Below are 13,508 nucleotides of genomic sequence, written 5' to 3' on the forward strand. Positions count from 1 at the left end.
TTAACAAGGCCCCAAGCTCAATAATTTTGGAGCCAGAGCTACATGTAACGTTAACTTAGCCGCTGATCATGCTAATGTCAGTCCTAGTACTAGCAAGCAGAGTCCCCAACCGACACTCCACCAGATGACGGGGTTCAGAGCCAAGATGAGTAAGTCCACGTCTGACAAGTACAAAGTCGAAAGGGCCTTTCTGTGTGGAGTTTGCATGTTCTCCCCGTACCCCCCAGGGGGTTCCTCCGTACATAACCCCCCATTAAAAACATGCAGAAGATCGTCATCCGACCAGTGACGACAACATCTGAAGTTGGTCCAATGATGGTCCAATGATGGTCCCCGGGCGCTGGAAAGAAATAGCGACCACTGCTCCTGCCCTGCCCCCCGGAGGAAAGGACAAGCCTGGATGGGTCAAATGCAGAGGACATATTTCACCGGCCACCGTCAGCATGAGTGTGTGTTGTGGCCGCATGCATGTGTTGTAGTATGTTCGTGTGACAATAAAGACGGGCTTCCATCTGAAATCGTGTTTTTTATGTATTGTCTGTTCTCACAGTCTCGCTGGCCCACCTCCTCTCCCTTCCGTCCGAGGAGTCTGGCGCCATGGAAACAGGCAACATGTATAAACCCTCCCCTGCTCTACAGCTGCTCTCCCATTGGAGCGACTGTTTCGGTGGCAGCCGGATGTCCGCTCCCGGCTTATTACAAACTCTGTCAGTGGCTCGGACCATGTCAATCAGAGTGGCTTCCACTCCCTCCTTCCTGTGTGTCACTGTAAATAGTGCCCTGCCGCCTCAATGAAAACAACAACGCTAACTAGCTAGCAAGCTAACAGCAGAAACCTACGCGCTAGCTCATTGCTACACGCTGAAAACGGCAAATTGGATTGTTGGAAACTATTTTCCAAGGGCACTGCCTCTAAGCGTCGGCCATCGCAATCGCACAGAGGCTGGCCAGCGAGACTAGTTCTAACTGAACAATCCCCTCACAAAAACACATCGCCATCAGAACTTCCCCATACCATACCTTACTAGTTACTGAACCTCCTGTAAATTCATGTAAATTCCCTGCACATTTAATGCCTATTTAACTTAGCCTGTAAATTGCATGTACATTCAATGTAAACTTTTATTTAACTCCGACTGTAAATTCATGTAAATCCACTGCCTATTTAACGCCTATTTAACTCCGTCTGTAAAACTCATGTAAATTCAACATAAATTCATATTTATTATCCACAGAACACTTCACCACTCATGTACATATTGTACAGTATATATTTACTTGATTTGATTGCACTTGCAACTTTGTGATTGTCTTTATCTTCCTACTTCTTATCTCTGTATATTGATGTGACCGCTACGCTGCATACAGACACTAAGACAAATTCCTCGTATGTAACTTGCATACTGTGGCAATACAAGTGATTCTGATTCTGATTCTGATAACATGTTGGTAACCTGTTGGCCTGGTCTCCTTTTGTTTATGACTGAAAGTTCTATTTTAGTGAAGCTATGTAGGCTACTGATGTCTGCATTTTAACCTGTGCCGATTGTGCATTTTAACCTGTGCTCATGTTTGCTTTTTAACCTGTAAATTGGTCATTAAGTCAGTCTACTGACTGCTATGTGCCAAATAAAGTGCTAATACTACCTATTCACTGATTCACTCATATACCAAAATCCATTTGAATTGAAAAATGTTGCTTCTTGTGTCAAATATTGATATTCGATTAAAATGCAATTCATTTCGATTAATTAATTACAAAGCCTCTAATTAATTTGATTAATTTTTTCGAGTCTCACCACTAATATATATATATGATTGATTGATTGATTGATTTTCTTTATTTAAGTGTCATGCTTCCAATGAAGCCCAGCCCATATGGGCTTACAGGACACTTTTACTGTTCATCATTTAAACAAACAATGATCAAACATAAAACCAACAAAAACACCAAAATACATACAGTGAAGTTGTACAGCATGAAAACCACAGCCTGAACCTACTTAAAGAGCTGTGCTTGCCTTTTCTATTCATCTTTTCCTGGGCGCATGCGCATGCAGAGACTGGCAGAGAGAGTTTGGTGTCCCCATGCTAGTGTTTTAAACTTGATTTGAAGCTTTTATATGTCTTTTCTTTCTTTTAAATTTGTGCTAAGTGTCATGCTGACTGAGTGCCCATGGTTTTAATTAGGGATGTTCGATATTGGCTTTTTTACCGATATCCGATATCCGATAATGTCCAACTCTTAATTTCCGATACCGATTTCAACCGATATTAACCGATACCGATATAAGCAGGCTTTTTTTCCACCAAAATTTCACGTAACAACAAGTTACATAATGTAGCTTAATGTAGCTGAAGAGTTTAATATATAATATCGTCGCTGTTGTGCCAGGACCTCGAATGTGCCTTTTTTCACTTTTTTATTTTTTGTCATGAATCAATGCCATTGGTCACCCTTCACGTCTCTGTGTGGTTTTTAACAAATGCAACCAATGGAAAAGCATTAAAACGAGCTTGTGAGTAAATCTCGTAACGCCATTCGCCCTCAATCTGTCAGTCAAACCTCGAAATTCGTCCCCTACCTCCGTGTGTACCCCCCCACGCAGGACAATAAACCCGGAAAAGACACACGGCAGACGCGCTGTGTATTTCTCATATCGTTTTGACTAATCCTGGCTTCCTCTGACGTTAATATATCAATCAAATGTTTTCCAGTTATTCCTAGGCTGCAAACTTGTTTTAACATGCAAATCAGAGTGTTTTCTGACGAGAATAAAGTAACGTTAACGCTACGTTATGTCAGACTATTTCTCACCCCAGCGAAAGCCCCTGCCTCGGACATGAGAGGCGAGGGGCAATGCTGCTGCTCCTGTGCACGCCCCCGCGGCCTGGAGCTTGGGGGCTCGTGCATGAGTATGCGGCTGCCTCCCGCTTGACTGGCCGCGAGAAAGTGCTTCCAAGTCGGACTGATAATATAAACAACATCATTTGAGCTTATCCAGGTAAGATATTAATAAAGTAATGACACATTCAGCGGGAAACTAACTATAATTAAGACATGTGCCAACTTTGATGACATTTGGTTCAGTATTTTAAGAGCAAACAGGTTTTTTTTACTTCCTGAAAAGTTTCTGTTTTGGAAATTCGAGGTCCTGCAACGACAGCGACGATATGCATGTTGTGTTAAAGTTGTAAGTGTTAGAGAAGCGAGCTTGTGACCAGAAGGTCATCGGTTCAATCCCCGGGACCGGCAGGATAAATCTGGGTGGGGAAAGTGAAAAGGCAGCGCTTGCCCCTCCCTCATTACCACCACTGAGGTGCCCTTGAGCAAGGCCCTTAACCCCAACCGCTCCAGTGGAGCTGCTCAGTGGCCAACAGATCAGACTGTGGTTGTACTGGTCAGCTTCCAGGTATGAATGGGTGTGTGAATGTGAACAGGGCACTCCTGAAAAAGAGAGCATTGCTCTCAGTGAGACTCCCCCTGTATTTAAAAAAAAAAAAAAAAAAAAAAAAAAAAACGGCATGAAAACCGATACCGATATTTTCCGATATCGATTTTTTTTATGCTAATATCGGCCGATAATATCGGTAGGCCGATACTATCGGACATCCCTAGTTTTAATCGAAAATGAATCTGTTTTATCCTGCCGTTTTGTGGATATTATTCCACCTGATACTTCGGTGTGCCTGCGGCATCAACGCATCTGTTCGGGACAGCAGAGCACAATACACCAGAGATGTGCTATTGCAATTGAACTGTGTGAGTTTAGCTCACGTGACAGACATCACATTACAGATACTGGACTGTATTCGGAGGGTCTCTCGTGAAGAAACCCGTGGTGGTGCAACAAGGAGGGGTCAGACTGCGACTGAGGAAACAGCGTTTCACCCAGATTCCTCTGCCCTCGGTGATAATGGGCAACGTTCAGTCGCTGAGAAACAAAGTGGACAAAGTGGACGAGCTTCAAGGGAACGTTTGCTTCCAGAAGGACTTCAGGGACTGCTGCGTCATGGCCTTCTCCGAGACATGGCTCACTGACAACGATCAGGACACTGGCATGTCTATTGACGGTTTTGGAGCGTCATTTCGTCTGGATCGAGAGGCTGAAGTGACGAGGAAAACTCAAGGCGGTGGGGTATGTTTGTATGTGAACAAACGCTACTGTAGCTCTGTGACTGTCAGAGACCACATTTGCACACCAGACGTCAAACTGTTATCAGTATCACTCCGTCCTTTCTACCTACCCCGTGAGTTTCCACAATGTTTTATAACTGCAGTGTATATCCATCCGAAGGCAAATGCCGCCTCTGCCTCTAGCACTATATTTGATGTACGGTAGTGCAAAAACTGCAGTCGATCTCACCTGATCACCAAACTTCATATTGGGCTATTTTAATCATGCATCTCTAAAAAAGACACTCAATCTCACTCACCAATATGTCTCATATCAAACCAGGCGGGAGAAAACATTGGTAACCCTTTATTTTACAGGTACCCTTACACACATATTCATATCACCAAATCCTTCTCTCCATTCTGTATATATATATATATATATATATACACATATATATATATATATATATATATATATATATATATATATATATATATATATATATATATATATATATATACATATATACATCTCCATTCTGTATATATATATATATATATATATATATATTATATATACAGAATGGAGAGAAGGATTTGGTGATATTAATATGTGTGTAACTAGGGTTACAGGATATATATATATATATATATATATCTCCATTCTATATATATATATATATATATATATATATATATATATATATATATATATATATATATATATATATATATACAGAATGGAGAGAAGGATTTGGTGATATGAATATGTGTGTATATATATATTCTCTCCATTCTGTCTGACCTTGACATCTCAGGTTCTGCACACTCCTGGTTTGCTTCTTATCTCTCTAACCGCTCATACCGGTCTTATGGAGGTCCTGGGCCTCTTGCTTTTCCTTCTCTATATCAGATCTCTTGGCCATGTGATCTCATCTCATGGCTTTTCTTATCATTGCTACGCCGATGACAACCAGCTTTTCCTTTCCTTCCCCCCGACCACCTCACGCTCAATCTTGGTAAGACAGAGCTACTCTTCCTCCCAGGGAAAGACTGCCCTCTCACAGATCTCTCCATCTCCATTGACAATACCACTGTGCTTCCCTCCCAAACAGCTAAGAACCTTGGGGTGATCCTTCACAACCAGCTGTCTTGCTCGGCCAACATTGCTGCGACAGCACGCTCCTGTAGGTTCTACCTCTACAACATCCGCAAAATCCGTCCCTTTCTCACGAGGGAAGTGACGCAACTCCTGGTCCAGTCACTTATCTCATCTCTCGCCTGGACTACTGCAACGTGCTTCTGGCCGGCCTTCCTGCCGCTGACATCCGACCGCTTCAGCTCATTCAGAACGCTGCAGCCCGTCTGGTATTCAACCAACCCAAATTCTCTCATGTCACTCCCCTCTTCCGGGACCTTCACTGGCTTCCCATCTCGGCACGCATCAAATTCAAGACACTGGTACTGGCCTACAGGGCAGTACACCAGACAGCTCCTGTGTACCTACAATCTATGGTCAGGTTCCAAACCTCTCACCACTCCCTCCGCTCCTCCACCAGTGCAGGACGCCTCGCCCCCCCCCCTTCACAACGGGGGCTCAAAAGTCATTCATCCCGATTGCAACTCTTCTCGTCCCTGGCACCGCAATGGTGGAATGGGCTGCCCCCTATGGTCAGGACGGCCGCTTCACTGCCAATCTTTCGGCAAAAACTTAAAACACACCTTTTCAGGCTCCACCTGGCCCCTTCTTGAACTAACATCTTTCTCTCTCTCTCAAAAAAAATAAAAAAATACCACTATTTCTTCAGAAGTTGTAGCTGTCATAGTGTCACGAACGACAAGGAACCCAGATGCAGACAGAGACTCAGAGACGTGATCCCAGATCCCAGATCTCCCCCGTAACGCTCCGGGACCGGAGCGTGAGGCTCCCAGAAGAAACCCGCTTCAGGTGGTCACTCACCACTGCTGAAACCTCCGTCTCATCACGGGGCAGGGGTTGAAGTTGGGCTGCAATGTGATGTTTTACTTTGTTTCGAACTCGAGCTCTCACTCTAGTGCCATATTCGCAGCCCACTGTTATTTTTGCAAAAAAAATGACCTTTAATATAAAACCGACCACCCACCAGCAGGTGGGGTGGTGCCCCCCTGGGGCTGAGGCGGCCACCCACCTCACCCACGTGACTACGTCACGCCCGCTCAGCCCCGGGATAGCCACTCATCGCTCTTCCAGCCGCGCTGAGGACGTGTTATTCAGAAGCTCTGTGTTTGCTCAAGTTTGCGCTCTTAAAAGCTAGGCTAATTCCGTCTTATTTTGCCCACCTCGAGAGGTTGTGTGGACGAGGCTTCGGGGACCCGATCCTGTTCTCTTCACCAGGGGCGTCGGACCAAGTTCATCTAAAGCTAAGATTGTCTTGCTTTGCAGTTAACACCTGTATAAATAGCTACCGCCGTGTAGCGTGCTTCGTTTAACCCGGCTGGGGTGGCGATAGAGATAGGCTTGAGAGCTAACTAAGGTCCGCTCTCAAAGTGTGAAAGCTAGCTTGCATACGTGCGAATAGCGTATTACTGTTTTAGCACAGAACAATAGGCTAACTTAACAGGCTGTGTCCCCGGATGGGGTAACGCACCCAGTTGTTGTGTAGATAGCTAGCTTGCACCCGTGCAGTTAGTATCTTGTGTGCTAGCTCTGTGTAGAGCACGCACGTTCACTCCGACTGGAGTAACGGTAAGAGAGAGTAGTAGCTAAAGAGCCGTGCTCTCCAGCTTAGCTAGATAGCTAGCTCGCACCTGTGCGGCTAGCATCTAACGTTGCGTAGCACTTCGGCTACTTTGACTCTTGCAGGCTTACTGCTAGTTAGCTTACACGGTACGACCCCCGCTAATTCCTGGTACAGTCTGCGGGTGCTTGCTGCGAGTTAGCTTGGCTTAACTTGCACGATGAACCAGGCGGCTGCCAAGAGAAAGGGGGGGACAGCCAGGTGCTGTGTTAGCTGTGATGCTATGCTGGCCGGTTACGACCGGCACGATGACTGTGTGTACTGCCTGGGGCATGAGCACGCAGCTCAGGCGCTGCTGAAGGCTAGATTCTGCAGCATCTGTGATGCCTTCACCCTGGGCGAGTTACGAGCAAGAGCTGCACTCTTTGTCTAAGAGGACTTGCCGCCCAGCGGCGCGCCCCCTGAGGGAGGTGCATCCGCGGGGTCCGACCGCCCGGTCGGAGGTGAGGCACCCGCTGCTCAGGGTCTCCCGGACCAGTCCGAGCAGCAGGGTCTGAGTTGGGGTGACGAGCCCATCCATCCTATGTTGGAACAGGGCGGACTCTTCCCCTACGACCCCCTAGTCGATCCCCCCCAGGAGGACACCCCCCAAGGGGAGATGTCCGGCGGAGAGGATTGGGACGGTGCTACCACCGTCATTACTGCGGTAGAGGCCCGCTCAGAGATGAGCAGCAACGAGCCCTACCAGAAGCAGTTTCAGGGGGTGATCTCGAGGGCCGCAGCGAAGCTAGGCATCGCTTGGGCCGAACCACCCCCGCCCCCCGCATCAGTGCTACAGGGGTGCTACTTCCAGGCACGCCAGGCACCCCGCCCGAAACGCCGAATGCCCGTCTGCGTAGACGTGATTCATGCGGTGCAGGCGGGATGGGATAAGCCTGAGGAGGCCAAGCCGCTGTGTGCTGGCATGGTTCCGTGGTCGGTGGTCGAGGGTGAGGAGAAGCTTGCATTCTCCGCTATGCCCCCCCTCGAGGAGATGGTGGCCTGACACCTGGCCTCCAACATCACTAAACCCACGTTGCCCTCCAAGGCGTGCCAGCTGACGGCCAAACTGGCCGAAAAGGCGTATTTGACGGCGGGGCAGTCCGCCGCCATCACCAACAACCTGGCCATCCTGCAGGGTTACCAGGCTGTGCTCCTGCGGGAGATGCAGGGTGACCCCGCCCCCGAGCTGTTTACGGCAGCTCGCCAAGGCTTGGGCTCAGAGCCAGCCTTCGGCTTGTAGCTTTAGGGCATAGACTGTAAAAATAATGGACGTCGTTACCCCATTGAATTTCTTCTTCTGAATTGAGTTGGGGGTTGAGAGGGTGGAGCGTGAGATGAGCACCGATTAGCATAACCTATGGTGGTGATCTTACGCGGTGACAAACACGCCCACGCCAGTGCAAACACGCCCACGGCAGTGGCCGTGTTTGTCACACGCCAGTTCTCTTCAAGCTAACTGAAGCTAGGTCAGACTGCTAGCAAGCTAGCTAACAGGCTACATCCACTTCTGTTCTCCTTGCTCCGGTCGGGACCGTGAGGAGGTGAAGATAGCAGCATATTATATTTCCCCCTTATTTTTATTTACTTTTTTATCAATCAGTAAGTGTTCACAAGCCAGACAGTCGTTGCATTGGATTACGACCCAAAACGAATTTCGAGTTGCGGGAGCCTTGCGCTGCGATGCGCGATACTGGGCTTTTTGCAATGTCAGAAAACGTCTCGGCTGCAGCGGTTCCACTACAGACAGCATGGATATGCAAGTAAGTCAATTGATTTCAAGTTATCCGGGCCTTCTATTAAATTCGGCGTGGAAATGGTTCACCGAGCAGCGCTATTTTTGTTGTATTGAAGTTTCATCCTGTAATTTTTTATAATAAAACCCGCAACCTTAAATTCCCACATCTTTTAACTGAATTTGGCCTGTAAATTGATGGCTGACAGCGAGCTCATTTTTAAAGCTTGAGTGGTGATATTTATACCATATGAAAGTAGAAGAAATAAGGAATCGATTGGGACGAAGCATGTCAACCTAGCATGTCGGGGGGGTAAATAACGCTCCAATGTTGATGAATTGGAATGTAACTAAACAAGTATGTTGATAGTGCAGGGGAAGACACACTCTCGTTCCAGATGCAATAAAGTGTAATTTAACGCTATTTGACAACAGTTTCGGCCATAGACTTTGTCAAGTATCATACAAACAGTGCAAGACAGCCATTATAAAGACAGGTGGGCTGATTGAATGGACAACACCTGTCTTGTGAAAGCACACCTGAGTGTGATTACAATGACATCATAGGATCAGTCATGCAGTAATAGGCTACATTTTCGGTACTGGCGCAGATTAATCAAAACATTGATGTCACAGGTAGGCTGTATACCATAATATATCATGAATCTATGTGAATAAATAGATTTATATAAATAGTAATCACAGCCTAATGCATAGAGATAAATCCTGAAACCTTCTCGCAACAGTTCTAGCCTAAGCCAGTGGTTTTCAAAGTGGGGTCCCCAGCAAAAAGGCGGGATAATCTATTTTCACTATAATTCCATGGCATCCATAAGTAACACAATCTAAGATAGTGTAGAAGTGAGTAACTAGGCTAATTATAACCATAACAGCACAAATAATTGACAAAAATCTCGAAATAAATATACAGTATTTACTCTGAGAAATGAAATAATGAGAAAAGGAACAATTATTGATGGTTAAAACTGAATAATGACATCACAACAGTCTAATCCTAATGCTAATTTAAAATGAGATTTGGGCGTTTTGGGCAGAAGAGAAAAAAAAAACGCCCATACTTTTTTCGGCGGCGACGTTTCCAATCTCACCAGCCGCCACTGGTGCACAGTCATGCTGGGCCTGATGGCCTCAGCACTGCATGTGCTCCCACTGGGGCGACTACACATGCGCCCGTTCCAAATCTGGTTTCTCAGGCTTCGCCTGGACCCGGCCAGGGACCGTCATCGCAGGGTTCCTCTGACAGGTCAGGCCCGGCAGGCGCTGGCCATATGGGCGGACCCCCGTTACCTCTCGAGAGGCACTCGGTTGGGCGAGACGGTTGGGTGAGACGCCTCCCTCTGGGGATGGGGTGCGGTTTGCGGGCATTTTTCGGCGAACGGCCGGTGGGAGGCTCAGGAGCTTCGCCACATAAATGTGCTAGAACTGGAGGCGATTCGCCTGGCTCTACTTCACTTCCAGCGGCTCATACATGGACGCCATGTTCTGATTCGCTCGGACAATATGGCGGCGATCGCCCACCTGGACAAACAGGGTGGTGTGCGGTCGGAGGCGCTGAATCAGTTAGCGGCGGAGATTCACCTGTAGGCGTATCCCCGTCTCCTTTCAGTGTCAGCAGTTTATCTGCCGGGATGGCTGAATTATGGGGCCGACCTGCTGTCTCGAGGCAATCCCCGTCATACGGAGTGGTGCCTCCACCCGCAGGTGGTGGAACAGATTTGGGCCAGGTTCGGCCGCACCCGCGTCGATCTCTTCGCATCGTGCCGCGCGATGCACTGCCCACTGTGGTTCTCGATCCAGGAGGACAGCCCCCCGTTAGGCCACGACGTGCTAGCGCAAGCGTGGCCACGGGAGGGGCTCTATGCGTTTCCCCCGATCCTCCTGATCCGTCAGGTGTTGGACAGGGTGAGGGAACAGCGCCTCCGGCTCGTTCTAGTGGCCCCATTTTGGCCCAGGCAGACATGGTTTGCGGACCTGGTCTCCTTGGCGCAAGGTCCGCCCTGGGCGCTATCCCAGGCGGAGGGGATGTAGACAGCCAAACCTTCTGACCAACCTAATAGACTGGTGCCGGAACCCGACGTCGGTTGGCCTGTCGTTGGTTCTGTTGAGTGGACCGCAGTAAGGCAGAGCAGGCAGTTTTCCAGGCACGGCGACAGCGACGGAGATGGACTTGAACTGAAGACACTCCAATGTCTCCTTCCTGGGCTGGGAACAATGGAGGTTGATAACCCAGAGAACACTGGAAGAGGGTTATACCTGTGGCTGTGCTGGTCGAGGAATTATGGGCATATTCCGCCCACACAAGCTGTGATGCCCAGGTTGAAGGATTGGAGGATGCTAAACAACGTAGCGTGGCTTCTAGCTCCTGGTTCCAGCGTTCCACCTGACCATTCGACTGTGGATGATAACCAGAAGATAAACTGACCGAGGCACCCAGCTCTGTGCAAAAGGCCTTCCATACCTGAGAGGTAAACTGAGGACCATGGTCCGAAACGATGTCCGCAGGAATGCCATGGATGCGGAACACATGTTGCACCATAAGGACCCCCGTCTCTCTGGCTGTGGGGAGCTTGGGAAGAGGAACACAGTGAGCAGCTTTAGAAAACTGGTCAATGATAGTCAAAATGACTGTGTTACCTTCGGAAGGAGGCAGATCCGTAACAAAATCCACAGCGATGTGGGACCATGGCCGCCATGGAATGGGTAGAGGACGAAGAAGACCAGAGCTGGGTCAGTTAGATGTCTTATTCTGAGTGCACACCGGACAGGCAGCCACATAGCCCCGGGCATCTGTTTCCAACGTCGGCCACCAGAAGTGACGATGGAGAACCTCGATGGTGCGACGTCGCCCCGGGTGGCAGTTGACCCGAGAAGAGTGAGCCCACTCGAGTACTTTCGACCTGGCAGCATCAGGAACAAACAAGCGACCAGCAGGACCTGTACCTGGATCTGGCTGGGTTCGTTGAGCCTCCAGAACCACTGACTCCACGTCCCAGGTGAGTCTCGCGACGACACAAGAGGCAGGCAGGATGGTCTCAGGGAGGGCAGTGACCTCATCCACGACATACTGGCGAGACAAGGCGTCAGCCTTAATGTTTTTTGACCCCGGACGGTATGTCAGGGTGAACTGGAATCTTCCAAAAAATAGCGCCCATCTGGCTTGATGAGAGTTGAGATGCTTGGCACTCTTAAGGTATGCCAGGTCCTTGTGATCGGTACAGACTATGAAAGGGTGCTCTGCACCTTCCAGCCAGTGCCTCCACTCGTCCAGAGCCAGAACCACAGCCAGCAGCTCGCGGTTCCCCACATCATAATTTCTCTCAGCCGGATCCAATTCGTGAGAGAGGTAAGCGCAGGGATGAAGTTTCTGGTCAATGGCTGCCCGCTGTGATAGAACCGCTCCGACCCCCACATCAGAAGCGTCCACTTCCACAATAAACTGCCGTGTGAGGTCGGGCTGGACCAGGATGGGAGCGGTGGTAAACTTTGTTTTCAGGTTCTTGAATGCTGCAGCTGCGTCAGGAGACCACTGAAACTTGGACACAGGTGAGGTTAGTGCAGTCAGTGGGGCAGTAACCTGGCTATAGTTCCTGATAAAACGTCTATAAAAATTTGCGAACCCCAAGAACCGCTGCAGCTGCTTGCGGGTGGGCGGCTGCGGCCACTCCGCCACAGCCCTGACCTTGGCTGGATCCATGCTCATCCATCCCTCGGAGATGATAAAGCCCAGGTGGTAGGAACATGAAATTCACACTTTTCAGCCTTCACAAACAGCTGGTTCTCCAACAGCCGCCGCAGGACCAGGCGGACATGTTGGATATGTTCCGGCAGTGACTTGGAGAAGATCAGGATGTCATCTATATAGACAAAGACAAAACGGTTGAGCATGTCTCTAAGCACATCATTTACCATGGCCTGGAACACCGCAGGAGCATTGGTGAGTCCAAAGGGCATAACCAGGTACTCGAAGTGGCCAAGAGGTGTATTGAACGCCGTCTTCCACTCATCACCTTCACGAATCCGCACCAGGTGATATAGGCGTTGCGTAGATCCAGCTTGGTGAATATGGTGGCTCCCTCTAGGGGTTCAGAAGCAGAACTTATGAGTGGAAGAGGATAACGATTTTTGATAGTAATGTTATTCAAACCTTTGTAGTCAGTACAAGGCCTTAGGCTACCGTCCTTCTTCCCCACATAGAAAAAACCAGCCCCCACAGGCGATGAAGATGGACGAATCAGACCAGATGCCACAGATGTCTGGATATAATCTTCCATAGCTTCTCGCTCAGGTTTGGAAAGGTTGTACAGACGATACCTGGCAGTGAAGCTCCTGGTAGTAGCTCAATGGCGCAGTCATAGGGCCGATGAGGAGGAAGAGAGAGTGCACGCTGCTTACTGAAAACCTCTCCCAGGTCCTGATACTCAGAAGGAACCAGGGATAAATCTGGTGGAGCGGCTTGAGGAGAATGAGAGAGAGAATTAGGACCCAGAGCAGACTTGAGACAACATGAATGGCAAAAAATACTCCAACTGTAAATTGTCCCACTCCTCCAATCCACATGGGGGTTATGCAGCATGAGCCAGGGGAATCCAAGAACTATGGGAACATCAGGAGAGGGCATGACATAAAAACTAATAAGTTCTTGGTGGTTACCAGACAGATGAAGCATCAGTGGCACAGTTTTCTTGGTGATCAGAGCCAATAATTCCCTGTTCAGAGCATTGGTCTTAAGCGGCACCTCAAGATCAACAAGGGGAACCTAGGATTCAGTGTATTCAGAGGAGACAGAAACGAACAATCCGGTAAGAAGAAGGGAGGGGGCGTATGTCTTATGATTAATGAAAACTGGTGCGTGAACAACACAGTCATAGGAAGATAC

This window comes from Poromitra crassiceps, assembly GCF_964638095.1.
Source record: "Poromitra crassiceps genome assembly, chromosome: 2".
Taxonomy (NCBI): Eukaryota; Metazoa; Chordata; class Actinopteri; order Beryciformes; family Melamphaidae; genus Poromitra; species Poromitra crassiceps.